The following is a 23,537-nucleotide window of genomic DNA, read 5'->3' on the forward strand; positions in this document are numbered from 1 at the left end:
ACAAAGCAGTCTGACTCCAGAGCCTGTGGTCTCACCCATGTGGGTCTTATCCACGGTCTGTACTCCCTCCCTTAAAGCTGAGGGTGGGCCTGAGATGACCACCAAAGTCCTTTGCAGTTCTATGACTTTGCCATTCTTTTGATTTTGCTGCTACAAAATGAGGGTTCACTGGGGATCCTGTAGTCTTTGTATTTCCCTGCCCCTTTAGGACACAGCTTGCTCATACCTTCCTTCACCCAATGATTTAACATGCTCCTACTGTGGGCTGTGCAGTGAGTCAGGATCCAGCAGTTCCGTTGTCAATGAGGTGTGGAGTTTACCCTCTGGTGAAGAGGCAGATATTAAACATCTACTTATAACTGTAAATAAATGAGACATTTATTTACAACTGTGATGCTATGGTCTGAATGTATGTATACTCCCAAAACTCATATGCTGAAACCCTAATCGCAATAGTGATGGGATTAGGGCCTTTGGGAGGTGACAATATCAGAAGGGCAGAGCCTCATGAATAGAATTGGTGCCTTTTTAAAAGAGGCCCCAGAGAGCTGCCTTGACCCTTCCACCATGTGAAGACGGTATGGGAAGGCACCATCTATGAGAAAGTGGGTCCTCACCAGATACCAAATCTGCTGGCACCTTGATCTTGGACCTCCCAGCTTCCAGAATCGTGAGCAGCAAATTTGTTGTTTGTGAACTCTCAGTCTATGATATTGTTACCACAGCCCAAATGGACTAAGAAGCATGTAAAAAGGGGCCCAACCCAGCCCAGAGGGCCAGGGAATGGACCATCTAGCTGCTCTCTGATGGGTGAGCTGGAGTCAACCCGGAGAAGGCAAGGGAAGCCATCACCCCAAGAGAGCAGTGTGCACACCACCCTAAGATGGGAAAGAGTACTATGTGCTGAGCCAGGATCTGGGGTTCAGGTGTCAGTGAGGCATGTAGTTTACCCTCCAGTGAGGAGGCGGATTAGGAATTAAACATCTATTTACAACTGTAAATAAATGAGACATCTATTTACAACTGTGATGCTATGGTCTGAATGTGTGGATACCCCAAAAACTCACATGTAGAAACCCTAATCCCTAGGGTGATGGGATTAGGGCCTATGGGAGGTGATGAGTTCATAAGGGCAGAGAAACCAAAAGGGAAGAGGATGCTAGAGGAGGCTGATGAGGTAAGCAGAACCTTGTACGCCCTGATAAGAATTTCTTGCCTTTATCCTAAAAGCAAGAAGAGGCTATGAGAGGGTTTAAATAAGAGAATGACATGCTCAGATAAGCATGCTTATCGGAGCAATTCCTGTGTGCTGTGTGAAGACTGGGTTGGGCTGGGGATGGTGGCAGGAAACGCCGGGGGACCTGTCTGGGCTGGTCCAGGGAAGGTGGTGGTGAGCTGGACCACATGACGACTCAGGAGCAGAGAGAAGCGGCAGAGTCCAGAGGCATTAACACACAGAGCGGGCAGAGCCACCGTGGATGTGATGCGAGAGGGTGCGTAGAAGCAGGGTTGGCAGACAGGAGGACAATGGAGCTGTTTACAGGACAGAGTCAGTTCCCAGGGCTGTGGGGACTATGTCGGGAGCTCCCTTTGGCCACACTGAGTTTGAAAGGTGCTGTGCATGGTAACATGGGATTGAATGACTGATTGGTCTACTAACTGATTAATTGATAAGTGATCCTGAGACCTCTTTCTAAGATGAAACTCATTTTGAGGACCCTGGCTGACTCAGATACACCCTGGACAAGCACAGATAGAAAACAAAGAAGGCGCACATGCAGCAGGAATGCCTTGGAGGGGAAGAGCCCACATAATGGAAATCTAAGTTATTATTACTATTACCTTATCAGATCTGACAAGATCACAGTCAAAGGTGGGGCCATAGCAGCCTGTAATACAATATAAACGGGATCTCTGGTGGCATTTGGCCATTGCATTGATTCTTATTCACTCAGAAGCTAAATCACAGGGCTAATGTGAAACATGTGTGAAATACCCCTTTTTCATGCACTAGCAATGAAAGGCTTTCACAAATCTGCAGCCAAATGAATGTACTTACTGAGTAATAGGAATGTGCACATGGGCATCATTTTATTACCACATACAGGCCAGCTTCATCAAAGCTTTGATTTCACATTGAAGAAAGTGCTCCAGCTACCCAGGGAGGTAAAGGATTGCCAGCACAAGGCCCCAGGTTGGGAAAGTGACTTTTGATTTGATATCCAAGGCCTGAGGATTTCAACAGTGTGCATAACATCATTTGGTTGCTTGTAGAACCACGGAATGTCAGCATGGGAAAGTATCTCAGGTCACGTAGCTCACCTGCATGACAGGTGAAGGAAGGGCTTGTGGAGGGTCACCTAGTTCACCAGCAACAGATCAGGGACTGGAATCCATCCTTTGACTAGTGTAGGCCATAGCCATTCCTACCACTGGATTCAGGACCCATAAGTCTTCACCAAAACCACCACAGGAAATGACAGCAAAGACTATTATCTAACAGCCCAGGAAGGCAAGCAAAGGACACTGTATCTTGGCAAGCATTTCGGTTAAAGTGCTGGGGGACAGAGCATAAGGACCTGGGAACAAAGTCTTGTTCACTTATCTGTTTATAGATAATGCATACTCTACCTACATCTTTTTTTTTTTTTTTTTTTTTGAGATAGAGTCTTGCTCTGTCACCAACTCTGGAGTGCAGTGGCACAATCCTAGCTCACTGCAACCTCCACCTCCTGGGTTCAAGCAATTATCCTGCCTCAGCCTCTCGAGTAGCTGGGATTACAGGTGCGTGCTACCATGGCCAGCTAATTTTTGTATTTTTAGTAGAGACGGGGGTTTCACCATGTTGGCCAGGCTGGTCTCGAACTCCTGACCTCAAGTGATCTGCCCACCTTGGCCTTCCAAAGGGCTGGGATTACAGGCATGAGTCACCATGCCCAGCCTCTACCTTCTTCTAAAAAAGATTTGGGGTGGTCTGTAATTAAACACACACACACACATACAACAAAATAGTTCAGACTGACATCGGATTGTAGAATTGTTTTTAAAAGCAAAAAAATTGGAAATGACCCAAGTCGGTCCCTCCATAGGGGACTGGTTAAATAAATTCTGTTCATGCATATAGTGGAATACTACAGAGCAATCAAAAAAAAGAAAGAAAACTAAAGAAGTGCTCTGTACTAATATGGAGGTATTTCCAAGATGTATAGTTAAGGAAATAAAAAAGCAAGTTGCAGTACAGAGTATTCAATAGGCTATGTTTTATAGGGTAAAATGGAAAACTAAGAATACATACTTGAATTTCTGTGTTTTAGCACAAATAAACACTATGGGGACAACAGGGGCAGGGATGGAGTAGAAAAAGACAGAGGTGAGAGTGAGAAATCTTAGTGTATACCTCTGTAAAAGCATTTGATTTTCATGTTTTGCCTATTCAAAAATTCTAATCCAACTAAACACAAGAGGAAACACAATAATAACACAAAGTCCTGCAGGTGCAAGAGCCAAAAATTGTTCCCTTCTGCCTTCTCAGAAAAATTGATGCAAATGGTGCCATGCCTGGGGTCCCACCCTCACATCAGCCCAGAAAGTGGAGGGTGAGTCACCAGCCTCTGGCCTGGAGGAGGGAACAGAGCACAGAGAAAGCCCGGTCTGCCGGGCAGCCTGCTCAGGCTGGTCACAGTGGCCTGGTCTCTCTGTCTCTTCGTGGAAAAGATTAGGAAGGCTGGATGGCCTGGGACCTGAATCAGGCCAGTTCCACTCGAGGCCTGCCCTTCTCTGGAGGGCTATGCCCACGTCTGCTCCATGACCCACCCCCGAATCACCATCATCCCAGCTCCTGATACCCTGTGGTTCCAGGAACAACCACACTGTACTAAGCGCAGTGTTCAAATTCTCAGGACCCCACCAGCATACTTGATTCACAAATATACTCTCATTTTAAGGCCATGTGGTATATGGAAAGAGCACAAGGCTGTGAGTCAGGAGATAGGAGTTCCAGCCCAGCTTTGCCGTGAACTCACTGATCCCCAGCTCACAGCCATGAGCACACTTGATCCACCGCTCATCCCACCCTCCCAGGGCCTTCCTCACTGTTCCCAGTCTCGATCCCAGCTTTGGCCCTAGTGCCAAAGCTCTGGGGGTACAATGCCCTACACCCTGGCATTGCTTAGCCACAGTACTTGGAGAAGAATCGCTGGAGGTGAGAGAGGGCAGGGCCCTCAGCTGAGGATGGAGGCTTCAGCTGTGCGAACATGCTCTTCCCCTCCGTCTCTTCTCTGACCCCTTATTGGAGGAGGAGGGGGGCACCCAAACAGCAAATCAATTAAAAGTTACTGCTACCACCCAGATGTCCATACATGAGGTTAAATTAATTGTCTGATTAATGAATTATATCCATATTACAGAAAACCATGTTATAAAGAATTACGGCCATATATATAAACAGTTTTTTTAAGATATTAAGTGAGGCCGGGCGTAGTGACTCATGCCTGTAACCCCAGCACTTTGGGAGGCCGAGGCGGGCGGATCACGAGGTCAGGAGATCAAGACCATCCTGGCTAACACGGTGAAAATTAGCCGGGCGTGGTGGCAGGTGCTGTAGTCCCAGCTACTTGGGAGGCTGAGGCAGGAGAATGGCATGAACCCGGGAGGTGGAGCTTGCAGTGAGCCGAGATTGCGCCACTGCACTCCAGCCTGGGGGACAGAGCGAGACTCTGTCTCAAAAAAAAAAAAAAAGAAATTAAGTGAAAACACAAGCTGAAGAACATAATATTTAGTTTGATCCCATTTTTGTTTAATATGTATCTATTTTCCAGATCCATGGTAACAGTAGAGATATAGACAGTGACACGGATGTGGATCCGGCTATAGATAAAGCAATTCCCTAAATTGTAGATAGTGATGATCTGTGGTGATGAGGGGTGGTATCACAAGTTCCTTCACTCTCTCATAGAAGTTAAATACTTCTATGTTGTTATTTTTTTCTGATACAAAGCAGTTATTATTTTTGTAATTTGAACAAAGATCTTTCAAATTTACTGCATATCTACTATATACCTGGTTGGGCTGGCCCAAATGATGTCCAAAGTAAGTCAGAGGCTTAGGGGAGGAACCCCCCTCCCAACCCTGCCCCATCCATCAGATGGGAACCTGGGGCCCAGGGAGGTCTCGTGGTTGGCAGCACACAGTGAGCTCATGGCAAAGCTGGGCTGGAACGCCTATCTCCTGACTCACAGTCTTGTACTCTTTCCATATACCACGTAGCCTTAAAATGAGTGTATTTTTAGGGGAGGAGGGTTCTTGATGTGCCTGGTAGGGAAAAAGCAGTGGAAATACTGCCCCCGCCCCACACAAAAAAAATTAAATTTCACTTTCCAGGACTCACTACATGGCCGCCAGGTCAATACCGCCACTTCCTAAAAGTCAGCCATTGACTGATGGAAGATTCCAGACAAGTGTTCATTTAAAGATGAACCATTAACCGTAAATCAAAGCCCAGAGTGAGTGCTGAGTTACAAAACTAATTAGAATAAGTGGGTAAATGGATGGCTGGTCTCAGTCCCAGTGGCCACCTGACTGTTATCCACCAGGGCTGGAAGAAGATATATTCTCTGAGTCATAAAAGCAACACAGGGTCAGAGAAGGCTTCTTTAAGAAGTCTCTCTCTAATATAAAAATAATCACCACCATCTCCTCAAAAGGCAGCCAAAATGGCAGGGCACACATTGATCAATTAACAAGTATTATTAAATCTCTTATTCCACTGAGCTTGGAAGGCCCAGCGGCCTCTTCCATTTGACCACCACTTTACAATGCAGAAAGGCTTTAACTCATCATCCTGTTGGATCCCCTGTGCCCTGTTGCTGGTGCTTTTTAACCTTCATTTTTGTGTCTGCAGAAGTGATTAGTGACATGTTCAGGGGCGTGCAAAGCTGACAGGCAGAGCTAGGCGCTGCTGCTGCCCCCATGCCACACTCTGCTGAGGGGCTGCAGAAGGAAAGGAAACTAAACAACCTCTGAGAAAGTAAAACAACCAAAAGCACAACCCAAGCCAGTCCAGAGTTGGTGCTGATCTGTCGCCCTCCCAGACCACCTGCACTACAAAATGCAAACACATTTTTCCACCCTGAGATTTTTGTCTTCTGGGTGCAGTTTATGTATGTGTGTTTGCACATATGAATACACATATGTGCATCTTTAGTGTTTGACTCTTTGTACTCCTTGAAGTGTTTGTACCGACACTGTCCATTAAACTCTCGCCTTAGGGTCAGTAAGACAGGCAATCTATTTCCATTTAATAGATAAGGAAGCTGAGGCTCAGTGCATCTCGCCCCATGTCTTATTATTCCTCAGTGGCAGAGTGGGGAGGGACAAAACCTAAAAGTTGTTGAGGGTTCACTGGATCAAGAACTGTCCATGTCATCTCATTTTGCACCTACAACAATCCCGGGAGGGAGATTTGCTTTCCCCATGTTATACTTGTGGACAGCGAGGCTCAGGGAGACTGTGTCACCTTTCCCGAGTGGCAGAGCCAGAACTCAACATCAGGGCTCTCTGAGCTCAAAGCTGAGGTTCTGTGGTTGCTGTGCTAGTCCACAGTGGGGGTCAACTCTGTGCCAGGCACTGAGTAAGTCCTTTCCCAAAATATCAGTACTGGCAATAGCTTATGCGTAGCCTTCTAACAAGCTCGGAGGGAGCTGAGCTCTGTCTAGGGCTCTTGAGGACAGGGCATGCCCCAGCATGTCTTTAAATCCTGGCATGGCCCACAGCAGGGCACCTGGGCATGGGATGTAACTTGTTGAGGTCTCCACCACAGTGCCATCCTTTTCTAGGGCCTTCTCTTTAATTTCTGCTGTACAAATTAAAGGATGATGTGGACTTTTAGGTAGCATGAGCTCTTGCCTGCTGTTCACATCGTGAATAACTCCATGCACACTCAGTGAGGTGAGTCAGTGCCCCCAAACAGCTCTCTGCACCCAAGAAACCAGGCCAGCTTCATGGTGTGCCTCAGATCCCCTCACCTCCACTCAAGTCACCACTGCCAGCCTTTTCCAATGTTTCCATTAGAGTTTGTCATCCCTCACTGCCCTAAGAAGTCATATGATGATGATGATGATGATGATGATGATGATGATGATGATGATGATGATAAACATTTCCACATGAAGGCTTGGGTGTCTGAGTCATATTTTGTTGCTTTGTCCCAGTGGTTTCTGTATTTAAAAAAAAAAAAAATGAAAAGAGAGGGCAGGACTGAGTGAGTGTGGGCAGGATGAGTAATCCCAGCCTTGCTGGGTCCTGGTGGGAAGAAGAAAAGGGGGTGGAGACAGAATGGAAGAGAAGATGGGAGTGGCTGTGAGGGCTGGGCAGGGGGAGCATCTACCCCAGCTCCGGACAGGGAGGACTTGGGCCCCAAAGTCAGATAGCATCGAAATCCAAACAAGGTTTATGTGCTCAGCTGCAGAATGTGGGCGTGCGGAGGCAAGGGCAGTGTTCCAGCCGAGTGATCCATAACCAACAAAGGGAGAGCCCATCTAAATCTGCCCCAGACTTTCAGGTCAAGGGTTCCCTCCTCCAGGTGGCCTTTGCACACCACCCCAGCCAAGAGTGATCCCCCTTTCCTCTGAACCTGAACCACTCATTTGTCCCGGGGGCCAGAAGGCTTTGCTAGCCCCCATCCCTGTGTATTTTCATTGCTTCCCCAATTCCATCATGAGTTCCTGAAGGACAGGGAACTTGTCTTCCCACCTCTGTGTCTTAGACGGCACCTTGCAGACAGAGCCATGCTGCATGAGCCACCAAGAAATGTTTGTGGACCAAAGTCTCAGAAAATGGTACCAAATAATAATCACACAACTTATCCTTCGATCTTGGGCTTTATGCTATACAAAGCCATGTCACATTCTTGTGAGGTAGGCGGCAAGTGATATTAAGTTCATTTTACAGATAGAAAAACTGAGGCTCGTGCAGCATAGAATCTGAGTGGCTGCCCAATGACTAGTGAGTAACCAGAAACAGTTCTGGAACCCAGGATTCTAACTTTATTCTGATTTTCCTTGGAGGGACTCAAAGTTTCTATTTCCTTTGAAGCACATAACAAATAATTTTGGGGCACACTGCATTACGATAGCCCATCCGCGTCCAAGAGGTACAGTGTATATTAGCATCACCAAGGCTCTGAAGAAATCTCTTTGGCTTAGTTCAGTGCAGCCTTCTCCAAACTTGCCTTACCCTGAAATCTTTTTGCATGTGACCCTACCATATTCTATACTGAGGAAATGTTCTTCTGTACTGTCACTTTCCCGAAGGGTAAACCACGCTCCCAGGACAAGCTGTATATTATTGGCATAGAAAGGCTTAAGCTAGATAAACAAAGCTCTAATGGTGAAATTTCAGGGCTCAGCCAGCTAGTAGGAACATTTCCACTTCTTTTTTTAATCACTGAAATGTTCAAAGAGACACAAAATGTTTGTGTATGTTGTTCACTAAAATCTTTTATTCTGAAATTTTTTTCTGCAATATTTTGAAGAAAATTCTAGACATCATATCATGTTGTCTGAATTTACTTCAGTATATAACACTGTCACAGCATTACACATCCTAAAAAATTAACACTAATTCCTTAATATTTAACCCAATTCTCTCTAATATATCCTTCTATAGTAGGTTGGCTTGAATCAGGATTCAAACAAGACTCATCGATTGCATTTGGTTGGTGCATCTATTAAGATTCTCTAAGTCTATAACAATTCCCTCTTCCTCATCCCCTTTTCCCCCTGAACATCAGTCACGTTAGAGAAAGAAATAAGGTTACTGGTCCTGGGAAGCTCCCCCCTGGTCTGAACTTGGTGATGGCCTTCCACAAGTCCTTGGCTCGGGTATAAATTGGTAGTTAGAGCTATCACTTTATCAGCATTAGCTTCAGCTTCATGGCAAGAAAACATTATGGTTGGTGCAGTGTCCTCCCTTTCACATGGCAGCTGGCTGTCCCACTTGTAGCAAAGCATAAATTGATTTGGGGGTTTGGATGGCAGGAGGCACATCTTTTTGAGCAACTAGGTCTTCCCAGTGTCTCCAAAGTTATATTATATTCTAGAATTTGGTTCTAAATACATCTATAACCCAGGATTTGCTAATTTTCTAGGATTTCATGGAAGATGCTCTCCTACCATTCAGTTCCAAAATTCTATCAGTTTACCCTTTCCTAGTCTGTTTTTTGGTGACCTTTTACCTCTCCTTTGCTTTTTTTTTTTTTTTTAAGAAAAGCCATTTTCCAATTACCAGGCAAGCCAGGGACCTCGTATTCCCTCCAGGCCAGCCCCTACCAGTGACTCCATGGGCTTAGCTAAAGTCCCAGGGTCTCAACAGTCCATGGCTTCCTCCCCTCATCTCTTACAAGACAAGTCAGAATCTCAAGGAGAGCAACAACACATAGTCAAACATGATAAATATGCATCCCAAATTTTTAAAAACCAAATTACACAAATCAAGCTTATTCTGAGAGGTTCGTTTTACCAGGGGTCTCTAGTGCTCCAATCAGCATAATTAAATAGTAAGATCTCTCTAGAATTGATTGTGGTTTTCACTTTTTTTTTCATCCAAGGACCATTTCAGCAAGATGATTTTAAGCTAATAAGAACCCCCAAATTAGAAACTAATTAAGGAGATGGAAAATACAAATGTATTTGTTTTTAGTCGGGTACTATTTTTATCAGAAGAATCATGAAAAATTAAAATTGTTAAATACTCATATGAAGGTTGTCAGTCAAGGGCAATGTAGCTTTCTTCCTCTCCCTGCTGCAAAACTTAAGGTGATATAGCAGAAGCTGTTCCCCCTGGGCTCCCAGGAAGCAATAAAGAGACTAATTTTAAAGAAACAGAATTTATACACTGCCAGACTCGGTGAGGAAAGAGTGTTGCCATAATTCTCTCAAATCTTTAGCAAGTAAGATCCACAGCACCTTTTACTTTTAGAGTGCATGTACACCTGGAAACAGGATTAAATCATTGCAGTACAGACTCTCATGCCCATTTAATAGAGGAGAACATTAAGGTCTGGGGAACTTAAAAGAACTGCACTGGGTCACATAGCAAACTAAGAAAAAGCCAGGTCAATAACCTTATCCAAATGTGCTTGAGTTTGTGACACCCCCCTCTGCATTGTCCTCCAAATGTGGCATAGATCATCTTTTGAAATAGATGTTAAGTCACAGTGACACTGGTTTGAAGGACTCTTTTAGGATTCGTGACAGCCTTGAGAGCTTAGGGCCCAGGAGAGCCAGCAGGAAGCAGCAGCCAGCTGCTAAAGGGGGCGGGGGCTCTCCAGTCTAGAGAAGCAGGCAGCAACACGAGTGACCCAAATACCACTGCGGCGAGCATCAAAGGCCCATTAACCCAACCACACACAGTCAAATGTGGACCCAACCTTGAAAACACTGTCTCAATGCCCAGGACCAGAGAATTTCCATTTATCCTGCAGACTTTGCCCTGATTCCAGTGCAGCTTAAGCCCAGTTACTTTTCATGTCACCCACCTGCACCTCCTGATCCTACTTCCTCCACGCCAGGCCCAGAGGACATGGGATTTGCCTGGAGCCCCCATTCCCTATCACAGAATCCTCACCAGACCCAAGCCAGGGAGGCAAGGAGGACCTACAGGACTTACTTAGATCCATGGCATGCTCCCAAGTCCCAGGAAGGATGGATTATGAGCTCTCACAATAATCTAGGTGGATTCCAAACTCAGGAGGATTGGCTAGAGACCCCACACACACAAAAGGCTGAGGGAAAGTAAAGATGTCAGGGAAACCTACTGCTGCCACCAACACCCAGATCCTTCCCCTCTCCCAAAGGAGAACAGGAGGCAAGGGGTTAATTCAGAGGCACTCACCCCGGGGGATAGAGCACCTAGGGGGAGCACCTCGTGGGAACACCTAGTTGAGTCCTATGGCAGCACCATCTGCCATGAGATGCCAAGAGAAGGGGCATCTTTTAAATCAAATCTGCAGCCTCAAATCCAGCTCCCAGACCAGAAAACACCCCCAGGTAGGGAACTAAGAGTCTCAATAACATTTGATAACTTTATAAAGGACCTTCACATACACTATCTCATTTGAGGCTCAGAAAAATCCCAGAGAGCTATTTAACTCATTCTTCAGATGGGGCTGGGCATAGGGCAGTGGCCAGAGCTGCCATTCACAGGACAATAAAATGTGTACTCCCTCCAGTCCCAAAAAGAACAGCCATATTTCGTGACAATAAGATCTGAACTCCCTACCCTAAGGGGAAGTTATTTGAATTTTTCTTTCTGGGAAAAGCAAGGGGACATGGTAAGGTAGGAACAGGCGTTTGTTTCAAAGACTGAGGCTGGGAGGCAGGAGACAGAGGGATGAAGGACATGGAGCTTTTAGAGAAGGATCCCTGGGTTGGGTCCCAAGAGAGGTGGGATGACTTGGGACCTGGAGTGGCTGGCAACCCTCACTCCACTGGAGTGCAGTGCCTGGGTGCTGTCGGCCCCCTAGAGATGGTGGCCTGGGCACTCCAGCTTCCCCTGTGGCAGAGCTGGCATAGATAGAGCACCAGCTGGCTGCAGGGGCCTGCCTCCTCCAGCTGACCACACAGGTCTGGATAAAGGGTCACCACAGGCAGCTGTCACCACCAGGGGCTAAGACCCAGGCCTCACCCCTCCTTATTTGTGCTGGCCTGCAAAGTGGCCCAGTTCTCATGCAAAGGGAGAGTGGAGACAGAACTACAGAAATGCCAATTAGGAAACTTTCTGCCAAACTTAGCCAATAAGAAAACCCAAATTTGTTTTTATTTGATTTAGGAAAATAAAAAGAATTATTTGTTGAAATTGAGTGTCATGGGGCAATTATTCATTATTTTATTTAGTCCTCATAGTTACCTAGCAAGATAGAATTTATTAGTTCCAATTTCAGGGAAGCTTCTGAGGCTCAGAGACCTTCAGGAACCGCCTGAAGGTCCTAGACCCAGCAAGCGGCAGAGTCCTGAATCCAGTTGCTGAGACCTGGAGTCAGGGCTGGTTCCAGAGAACATAAGTCACCATCTAGAATAAGTGATTCAAGATATCTCTTATTATTCAAGAGAATGTCCCCAGGGATTCATTATAGACATTTCATAGTAAATCCTGATATCTAGCTCAGGATACCCCTGGCCCCTGGGTGCTCCTTGGCAAGATATTCTAGAGTCTAGATTGGTGCTATCCAACACAGTTGCCACTAGCCAAGTTGAAATGTGGTTGGTCCAAACTGAGACGGTGCTATAAGTACAGAATACACTGTAGACTTCAAACACTTTGTATGAAAAGAATGTAAAATATCTCATTCATAATTTTTATGCTGATTACATGTTAAAATAATATGTTAGACCTACTGAGTGAAATGAAATATATCATTAAAATTTATTTCACTTGCTTATTGTTACTTTTTTAAATGCTGCTACTACCACATTTAAAATGACACACGTGGTTTGCATCTGAAGCCCACCCCAGTGGCTATTGGGCCACCTCACTCCAGGTCACAAGTCTTGCCTTGGCTTCTTGCACACCCCTCCCCTTGAGTTGGAAGACAAGGAGTCAAGACTCTCCAAGCATTCGGAGAATGTCCTTTTTTCTCAACACTTCTCTAAATTCCTGGACCCACCCCTCCTGCCTCCAGTCTTTCTGTGTGCCCAGCAACTGCCAAAGCACTTAAATGCAGTCACCATTTCCGAGTGGTAGGGTCCACCTAAAACCACATTTTCTGTGGCCAGAGAAATTCTGATAACCAGTTTTCAAAGCCCAGGCCCCCAACCCTGTTAGCAGTCAGAATCCCTGGAAGTTAGAAGGCACTTCTCCCAGCCTTCCTGGCTCTCACCCCCGCCAGACTGTGAGCTTCTCCAAAAGCAGAATCACGGAAACAAGCTAAATGTACCGATCACTTATTATGGTGCCAGCTGCTGTCCTAAGTGTGTTACATGTTTTATTTTATTTAATTCTCCCCACTAGTCTATGAGTGAGATAGTATCGTCCCTGTTTCTGAAGATAGAAGCTTGAAGCCTCCAGAGGCCTGACCAGGCTCCACACTCCCTCCCGTGGAAGCAAACTGCAGCTCATTCTCTGCATTTCTGGCAGTAAGCACAGTGCTCGGTGCACAACAGGTAATCAGTAAACATTGGTAACATAGGAGAAGAGCGTTTGACAGACCCAGTCCTTGGCTCTTTCTGGTCTTCATCAGGAGGCATGTTGCCCGTTAGCCTCCTAAGACTACAAACTTGAAAGTCCTCACCCACCTACCTCCAGGATTGGATATTTTCTGCCCCTACCCAGTCCCCAAAGATGCTCCCCAGCTTCAGCCCTGCCCAGGTCCCCAACCAAGTCCAAGAAGTACAGACCACTTGCCCCACTGAGAGGTGGGGTCTGCGGATAGCCTAGGGCCAGTACATACAGGTCATATTTAAGCCAGCTCCCTAGCTCAGCCCCTCCAGTCATAGCCAGTCCCTGACTACCCCTTGCCAGAGACCCTGGAGCTCAATTCTTTCTCCATTTCCTTATATAGACAGGAGTTCAGTTCCGAGCCCACCTAGCACCTTTGGTTGATCCACTTCCTAGAGCTGGGCTCAGCTTTCTAGATTCCTTCTTCAACTTATCCTTTCTGCCTAATTTAGAACAAGGCCACCCAGAAGTCCTAATGTTCTGCTCCTCCCCATCCCTTGGCTCTGACCCTGGGGACCCTGACACTGGCCTGTACTGAAAAGGAATTTACCACACCCTCTTGGGCCTCCTGCCCCAGGCCACTGGCCCTTCTCCCCTTGCCTTGGTCAGTTTCCCAAGGCCCCAGGCTATTTTTGCCTCCACCCCAGCCTACCATTTTCCCCACGGTGGAAGTTGCCAGGGTGGTACCTCATATGACGCACACAGCAAAGACCAGAAAATCCATGGGAACAGGCTGTGCCATTGGATCAGAACCCACCTTTGGGGTCTCCAGCCTACTGGCTGGCCCCTGTCCTTCTAGTCTCAAGGCCTTGCCTTCTAGGCCCTAGAGACTTGCTTGATGCTTCCAGGCTTGGCTGACTTCCCTGAATCAACTGCTAGACCCAAGGTATCTGACAGGCCCCTACTGTCCTCTCCAGACCCCTACTCATTACCTCATCCACCTTTGATCATCTGCTAATTGCCTGGGCATTCTTGAAAGAATGGGAAGACAAAAAGCCTTCTGTTTTTAACAAGCAGGACTCATCCATCACCACACCTGTCATTTGACATATCTGAACCAGACCTAAAGGCTTCCCAACCACTGAGGTCTCCAGGTCTATTCCTCACACATCATGGACACGATGAAAGAGCTTCTTCACTTCTCGCTCCCTCTGTTTCTCCACTGGCATGAACTCCCTGTTTCCCACAGAAGCTGATGGGGAATAATGACTTCTTGATTTGTTACTCTGAGCTCCTCAAATACGACATGCTATGTCCATAAAGGCATCAGGCCTTCCCATAAGGCATAGGAAGTGAACCCATCTAATGCTAAATCTTCCAGTGCTTGGCTCCAGCAAGCACATGGGGCAGAAACTAATAACTATAAAGCATCCATCTATCATCTTATCAGGCCTTAGTGTGCTTTGTTTGCATAGTTATCTTCCCACAGGTTGACATTTTATGCTTACTGCAAGCTGATATATTCTCCTACCTGCCATATCATTCATAAAGGATAGACAAGCCTCAGGTTCATTACCTGTCATTACACCGTGTACATGTCACCAGGGGCCAAAGCATTGATTCTTCTTGGATCTCCCCAGCAGTGCAGCCCCAAACGCCCAGGCTCCAGGTCTAATGGGTGTGGATTCTGCTCATGCCTCAGGCCCTGGGTGGACTCCACGCCATCACTTCTTGCTCTTGTGGCTGACCCACTCCTCAGGGTTGGACAGAGCTTCTGAGCTCCCAGCTGCTCAGAGGGGATCTGCAGGAAGAACAGAGGGCTCCATCACCTACCAGGGCCAGAAACACATGTCCAGGTTTTAGCTGTTCTCGAAAATTCTAGCCATCCTTCTCTTTCTCTTTATTATTAGGGCCTGCAATTCTTCATGGCTATACCAACTCGATCTCGTCCAGGGTTTTCACTGACAGTGTCCTGCCCACCAACCCACGCCCAGGCCTCAACACACACACACACACCGCACACACATGCACACACACGCCCTTCATTCCTTTCTTACCTCAGCATATTTCATTTCATCTGCCTGAAAGACTCACCTTCTAATCCTGCATCCAAACCCTAGCCATCATTCAGAGTTTAGCCCAGACTGACCAACAGAACCTCACGCTGTTCCATCACCCCAGGAAAGAGAAAGGAAATGCATGTTCTCACATGTGAGATGTATATAGAAGTGCAAGGACATGTTTATGTGGAACATTCCTTAACTCTTCTATCCCAGATCTCCCAAGCAAGGCTTCTGGTGTTCTGTAGTTTGTTGGGGGGGGGGGGTCCAGGTAGGACACCCCACCTATGGCTGATGATGAACATCTTTTCATAGTTCGTCATCTCAGAGTGAGAGACAAAAGTGGAAACACAAACCTTGCTGGGATGAGGAACAGAGACACCGGCTCCACAGAGCCATCACATTTCATAGCCAAGATTGTGCCTTATGCTGTGTCAGGAGGGGCCAAAGTCCTTCTGGCTGAAGCAGCCTGCCCCAGCCTGGAGGTCTGCCCATCTCCGGACAAGTCCAAGGTGGCTACAGCCCTGCATCTCTGAGCAGGCACAGCCCCCAGCTTTTGGGGGTGAAAGGAGTAGGCTCCTGGGGTGCCCACTTGGCTGTGACTCTCAGCTCCACCCCAACCATGGGCTCCTCCAGGCCTCAGTGGGCCATTGCTGAGAAGAGACTGTGGCAGACGAAGAACATCCATCAGGACACCCAGCATTGCAGACAAGGGGAAGCCCCAGAGATAGGAGTGAGAGTGGCAAAAGAAGGAAGGGACACATATATAATGATTAGACTCTCTTCAAGCTGCTTTTGCATCCATTGGGGATCCATTTAGTTTCTCAGTAGCTCTGTGGAGGGGTGTTTGCAAGATTAGGAAACAGATGCACAGAGAGGTTGAGAAGCTTGCTAAAGATCACACAGTAAGTAAATGAAACAGCCAATTATCATTCTTTCCAGCAAGCTCCCTGGCCCTAGGTTAATTTCATCTTCCTTCCAAGTCACCTCAGGGGTGGGGGATGAGTGGGAATGGGAAGGAGGAGGGGGACATTGGCCTGTTTGCCCTGCTATGGGGGGATGGGGAGAAGAGGAGAACAATCATGCCTTTGGATTCTTCCCTCATAGGAGGGTCGAAGAGGAGAAAGCACAGAGATAATAGAGTGATAAATAAGAAAGACAAGAATGTGGAGGCTCCTAGTTAACAGGAGCAGCTCAGGCACAAAGAAATTGGCTGCGATAAACAGCCACTGCTTTGGGAGAGGCTAGGCTGACCTTGAGCCTCCCAGCAACTTGGCCCTCTACAGCTCACGCTCCAAGTCACTTCTCTGCAAAGCAACAGAGGTTAGAAGCCCCTTCGAAAGAGCAAAACAACTATTATTATCTCCAAAAGGCACATATACATTTCATATACTCTATGTGTGGAATATATTCTTAAATAATAAAAATGAAAACAACTCATAGAAGTCTGCCCATTTGACGAAAGATCTCAGTTGCTCCTGGACAATGGGATTCTCTGCTTGATTCCAAAGCAGCTCTTCTCATGACATAGAGAAACTCACAACCTAGGACATTCCTACTTAGCAAGGAAAGGCAGGGCCAACCTCCTTCTGGAACAAGTAACATAGGCCAAAGGCCAGGAAACCCAGGGTAGGTAGCAGATCCATAGAGTTTGGCAGGAAAATAACTTCAAACCTTAATGGCAGCCATGTAGCTCAGTGCAGCCCCAAGTGCCCACCTCTAGTCAACAGAAGACTAGATCTCCAGACTTCAGGCTCAGGGAAGAACAGAAAATCTGCCCCTGGCATCATCGCTCTTTGTCCCAGGCTGTCCATGGATCCTCATTCAGCCTTGGGACTTTCAGTGAGCCCTGCTATGTGCAGAAGATGCCATGGGGGAAGGAGAAGAAACTACACTCTTAAGAAGCCAGTCACCATCCCGCCCCGACTGGCTGCAGGTCACCTGGCAGCTGTGGCCCCAGAGGCAAACAGCTACAGCACATTCATTTTTGTTGGCGTGGGGAGGGTGAGGATAGGAGCTCTTCCAAGCTCTCCTGCAAGTTGGGGTTGAAACATATTCACAGCAGATGGTGCTGTCGCCCTCACTCCGGGATTCTCATTCCTAATTATCTGTGCTGTCAGCAAAACAATTAACCCTCAAAGAAAAATTGCACCGTCCACTCCCAACCATATGAAAAGGCAATTTTTTCCAAGGACAAGGGACACTTAGGGCAGCCTTGCACTCGGTTCTGGATCTCACCACCCTGGGTGATCTCGCCATCCTTTGACCTCTGCACTCTGTCACAGGCATTGCGGCAGCCCCTCTCCTCTGAGCCTGCGGTCCCTTTCTCATAAAAGAAGGAGGTGAGTCTGTTCCCAAGGGCCCCCTTCAGTACCACAGTGCCACCACTCTACAAGCCATTTCTTTTCATCTGAATTTTCAGTTCCTTTGGAGCTGGAACTGAGTTTCTGTTTGTTTCCTCATTCGTTTGCTCACTTGTTTATTTACCCCTCCATCCATCCATTCTGTGATTTTGGATTTATCATGTTGTTCCCAGGAGATACAAAGACAATATCTGTTCAGCCTTCTTGACTACTTCTTGGAGCTCTTTTCCCCCGGAGATGTGGGCAGAGGAAGGAAGGATAGGATAAGGAGAGGTGGAACTGCCAGGGGCCTGAGGATGTAGCCCTGGCTCGGTCTCAGGCTGTAGGAGGCAAGGCCTGTGGCTGCATTTGGATTCTCTCTGAAGATTTAGCTGCAGAAAAGCAGCCTCCTCTCCAGGGAGCTGAATTTCACTTCAGTCCCCAGGGAAGACCTGCAGAGGTGTGATCTGAGGAGAGTGGACAGGCTCCTACCCCGTCACCCATCAGCGAGATAGGTCTTATTCGCCACTGTAGGGCTGGTGACAGCACAGGGCCTGCCCTTGGTAGGTGCTCATTAAATATATGAGGCATGAGTGAATGACTGTCCTTAAAGGAGCTGTTGTAAAAGAAAGGAGAGTTTTCACAGGGCTACAGCATGCCGCTTGTTACCTTAGAGGCCTACTATTTAAAGCCGGGATCAGTTGGTCTAATTCACCCATCATCATGCACTGTCATGGAAAAGAACACAAAATGAGCAAGAAACTGTGGAATGATTCACTGTCAATGCTGAAAGAGCCCTCAGAGATGGTGACATCCAGGGCCACATTTTACAAGTGTGATCTGGAGATGTTGAGGGGGAGATGGAGAGAAACCCTGCCGTTGGTGGGGGGCCTCCCTCCAAGGCCTCACTCTCGTTCCACAGACTGGGGAATGCATGATGTAGAAAGGAAAAGAAAGGTCTATCAGGGCCATTGTGGGGCTCAGGCAGGGACAGTGCCCTGGGCACCCAGGAAAGAGGTGCAGAAACTGGATAGGGGCTGGTGGGATCAGGGAGCTGGGACCCCTCCCCCGACATCATATTTCCCAGTCTAAGCCTTGTGACATCTTTCTTCCCTCTCCCAACTGTCTACCAGAGCTTGCCCCCTCCCAGTGCCCAGGAGCACAGGTTCCCATGCCAGCTCATCTGCATAAAGGGATTGTGTTTATATTCAAAGTGGGCTGCTGCCCACTCAGAAGCTGCCCACTCAAAGGCAGCACATGTGACTGCACCCCCTGCCCAGAGCCCAAGTGGGACCGATGCCAACGTCTGGCTGGAGACATTTCTAAATATGAGCTTGGCACAAAGAGTCAGGTTCCCAGGCCTTCTCTGCCACAGGAGACCCAGCCAGGATTTTCAAGGCTGCCAGGAGGGACAGGGCTGGGGGCAGGCAGGATCGGGAGGCAGCCAGCTGAGACGGCCATCGTCCCCAGAAACATCGCCCGAACCCCTCCCTGGCCCTCCAGCCTTGTTAGGGGAAGAGAAAGGATTACCCTGCACCTAGAGAGTCTAATCAATTCCCCACAACCCTCGGCAGGAGGGACGGGAAAGCCACTGCCTGCTCAAATGTGTATGGATTAAAAATATACAAATGGAATATTTTTTTCTTCCCCTCCTCAACCCCCTGAAGCCTAGGATGCTTGTTAAAAATAGCCTTGCTGTGGCATGGATCCTACACAACCCAACGGCTGGCAGGAAAATTAAGGAGCCACTGGAGACAGCGCTGTTAAGTGGCTACCCCTGGGGAGTGGAATGGGGAGAGCCAGGAGGGAGGGAGGTGCTTTCAAGTGTTGCCGGACACACTTCTACATTGCCTGGATTTTTTAACAGCAAGCAGATATAAAATAAGTTCATTGTTTTTTACTGGAGTTTCATCCTTTGCATCCTCCAGCCTACGTTTAAGGCTGAATTCATACTTAGTGACCCGACAGTACCTGCTGGCTGGCCTGGCAGTGCTCCAAGGAGACCCAGGACGCTCAGGCCACCAGGTACAAACACAGCCCAGCATCGAGAAAACAGCACTGAATCAGTCAGTCTTGGATCTGTAACCAGCTGGCTGTGCGACCTTAGGTAAGTTGCTTGAGCTCTCTGGGCCTCAGTTTCCTTAACTGTAAAATGATGCGGTTAGATTAAATGTTAAGCCAGGTACCTTCTACTACTAGAAGGTATTAGATCTAACTGCATCATTTTACAGTACCTTCTAGCACCCTCTAGAAGGTATTCTAGTCCTAGCATTTCCTAATTTTAAGGATTGAGGAAAAACATCTAAGATTTGCCCTGTGTTTGTCCCCACCATGAACAGTGAGAGGAATTTGTCCCTGGGCAAATTCCTGCCTCATCTATAACATAGAGTAATAATACCCACACCCAAAGGCTGTTGTAAATATTAAACGCAATAAAATAAAAAAGTACTTGCTCATTGTAGGAACTTAACATCCTTCTATTCCTTTCTTCCTCCTATATTTAGCCCACACTCTGGAGGCCGCATTGCTGGCTGGTTAAGAAATGTGGGCTCTGGAATCAGGTTTGTATCCCAGCTCCACCACCCATTAGCTGTGTGACCTTGGGTAAGCAACTTAATTTCTCTGTGCCCTGGCTTCTTCATCTATGAAACAGGAGTGGGTCGGGAGTGGTGGATGTGCTGCCCACGCCCACACCCCTTCCCCTAATAGCCTGTTGGGCTCCCAGTTTTCAATCTGCATCATCTGCCGATCTGGATTTTGGAACTTCCTTAACAGGCCCCCTCCTCTCTCCCAACCTCTCTAAACTTCCTGGCCCACAGCTGCCTGCCACCTGCAGATTGTTCCACTGGCCTATCCCCTTCCCTCTGCACTCCCTCCCCCACCTGCTTTGGTCTTTACTCAGCAGGCTATGCACCTGGCTAGGAGTGGGGCTTCTACCCTGGAGCCATGGGGATGTGTGTTTTATTTATTTATTTATTTAAATTTATTTTTGAGATGGAGTCTGGCTCTGTCACCTAGGCTGGAGTGCAGTGGCACGATCTCGGCTCACTGCAACCTCCACCTCCCAGGTTCAAGCTATTCTCCTGCCTCAGCCTTCTGAGTAGCTGGATTGCAGGCACACACCTCCACACCCGGCTAATTTTTGTATTTTTAGTAGAGACGGGGTTTCACCTTGTTGGCCAGGCTGGTCTTGAACTCCTGACCTCAAGTGATCCACCCACCTCAGCCTCCCAAAGTGATGGGATTATAGGCATGAGCCACCACACGTGGCCGGGAAGTGTGTTTTAAATCAGTGCTTGTCAAACTTCTACGTGCTTATGAATCACCTGGGATCTTGTCACAATGCAGGTGCTGTTTCAGTAGGTCCCAGGTGGAGTCAAGATCCTGCATTGCTAACAAGCTCCCAGGGGATGCCCATGCCACTGGTCTGGGATCACCTTCTGATTAGCCAGGCTGCAGAGTGGAGGACGTCCTGGCACATGTATGGTGAGGGGAAGGGGAAAGGGGGAAAAAAAGGGAGACAGGGACAAGGCCAGCCAGTTATCCAAAACAGAGAAGGAGTAGAATTTAGACAAAGATGGTATAATGGAGATCAAGTGTGGATTCAAGAGACAAAGAGGAAAAGTAGGAGAATGCTTTATGAAATTATGACATTAGCCAACCAATAAAAATAATGCTTATTGAGATAATGCAGCAACACAGAAGAATGCTTATAGCATATTAACTCAAAAAGCAGACTACCAGTTATATGGATACTATGTCTTCAACACCGCCAAATGCAGGTTTAGGAAAGCTGATAAGTCATGAGGACCATGAAGGTTGTGCTGTGGTAATGTAACGACATGTGTTTTTATTTATTTGTCATTCTCTGGATTTTCTGGAAGAAGTTGTGTCATTTTTGTAATTTAAAATTTATCTTCTATATACTCTCTGATGTCCACTCCTCAAAATCGCCAGTTATTCTTTGTTATGGAGGTTTTCTGTATTTTAAGCACAAACTGCCATTGTTGCAAAGGCTGCAAAATGGTGCATTAAATCTTCTCAGTCAAACCCAAAAATAAAGCAACCCAGATTCTGTTTTTCCTCTAAGCCAAGGGTCCAGCGCTTTGGAAGGCTGGTGCTATCACCTCTCACTATAGCAACAGGAAGACCTTGGTAACCCCGAGCTTACAGTTATTAAGGGTAAAAATAGGAAGTCTGTGGATAGCTGTTCAGTAAGAAGCTGCAGTAGGTGTGCACTGGACAGGCTGGGTTTGGAGCCCTTTCTTGCAGGAAATAGAAAGCAAAAATCAGACTCCAGGAGCTGGTTCCTGCAGGATTACTAGGAGTGCTTGGCATTTTCTTCTTTTTTTCCTATTTCAGGGCTATCAGCTACCTTTCAAACTGGTTTCTGACATGCGTAGAGGTGGACTCTTCTAGAACAGCAGCCTCAGAATTCACTTAGGAATTGGGCATGTTCACCCGACTCCCAAATGCCCACCCCCCAAGGTGCTCTGCGCACTTCTGTTGTGCTTTCCTGGCATACCAGCACCGCCCCCCACACCCCCAGACCTCCATCCCACTCTGTCTCTTCAGCATGCTCCTGGGCAGGTATTTCAGGAGTATATTTCTGTCTCTTCAGCATGCTCCTTGGCAGGTATTTCAGGTCCCCCAGTGTCCCCACAAGGCCTTGGCTCTGACCTCTGGGAGGCTGGAGGGGGTCCCAGCCCCAGTCTGGCTGATCCTGCCTGAGGTGCAGTGTCTGGCCCCAGCCCTGCTGCCCAGTTCCTGGATCCATTTTGCACTCTGGCAAACCAAGTGCAAGGCCCAGCTCTGCTGCCATCTGGCTGTGGGACCTTGGGCAAATCATTTCCCATCTCTGAACCTCAATTACATGATCTATAAAAATGTTAAAATGGGTTTATGGGATCTCTTGGTCCTATCTGGCTCTCATACTCTATGATGCCCATGGAAATAACCATTTAGTAATAGAGGTGAGATATTTCACATACAACAATTTTCTAGACAACTGAACAACTGAACATTGCCCCATTAAGCAACAAAATGTGTTTGATTTTTAAACCTACTGCATAAAGTATTCTTTTAATGTTTACATGCTTCTCTTCCTCACCATGTTAGCCAGGCTGGTCTCAAACTCCTGACCTCAAGTGATCGGCAAATGACACAAACCCTAAAATGTGTGTACTTTCTGCCCCAGCTTCACCCCACAAAGCACTTGAAGGGCTGAGATGCTGAACATGACTGAACCTTGTCTTGCTGACCCTCTGCCACCAGCACAAGGCTCTTTGCCATGCTGAGCATTTGTCTCTGTCTCTCTGCTTTTCTTCTTCTATCCACCCCTTCCTCATAGTCAGTCTCCCATGAGTCATGCCCTGGTTGAGAACACCTGCCTCAAGCCGCTTCCTGTACCTCTAATGCAGAACATGGGTTCCCCCAAGGCTGGGCAACCCAGGGTTCTGAGTGAGGGTGGGGGCAGGGGTGTTCTTGGAAATAAGGTGCCAGGCTTTAGCCATTTTTGCTAACCAGAGGCCCTTTTACCTGACTTTGCCATCTGTGTCTGTGTTCTGGATAGGAGAGGTTGCTTGCAGGCTGGTCTCTGGGTAAGCGGAGTGTCACTGGGCGCTGCTTCCTTCTGTCTCAATGGCTGGTTTCCCCAGAGCGGGGCTAACAGACCATCAGAGGAGCTGACCAACCACGGAGGCCAGATGAGAAAGTGAAATCAGATTTAGAATTTCACTCCAACTCTACATCCCTAGCATCATCACCCTTTTCTTTTTCCTTTTTTTTTTTAGATGGAGTCTTGCTCTGTTGCCAGGCTGGAGTGCAGTGGTGGAATCTTGGGTCACTGCAACCTCTGCCTCCCGGGTTTAAGTGATTCTCCTGCCTCAGCCTTCTGAGTAGCTGGGATTACAGGCACGCGCCACCACACCTGGCTAATTTTTGTATTTTTAGTAGAGATGGGTTTTCACCATGTTGGTCAGGC

The 23,537-nt window shown here is 47.4% G+C and overlaps 1 protein-coding gene across 3 annotated transcripts in view; it reads right to left on the reverse strand.

Annotated features, from left to right (window-relative positions):
- Positions 1-23,537, reverse strand: part of ZBTB7C (zinc finger and BTB domain containing 7C) — a 386,078-nt gene that overhangs the window by 300,285 nt on the left and 62,256 nt on the right. For all 3 annotated transcript variants that reach the window (XM_034943641.3, XM_055102785.2, XM_034943640.3), the window contains exon 2: positions 14,729-14,953. The gene's annotated coding sequence lies outside the window, so the exon portion shown is untranslated. The remainder of the gene's footprint in view (positions 1-14,728; positions 14,954-23,537) is intronic.

The sequence above is a fragment of the Pan paniscus genome, chromosome 17, assembly GCF_029289425.2.
Source record: "Pan paniscus chromosome 17, NHGRI_mPanPan1-v2.0_pri, whole genome shotgun sequence".
NCBI lineage: Eukaryota > Metazoa > Chordata > Mammalia > Primates > Hominidae > Pan > Pan paniscus.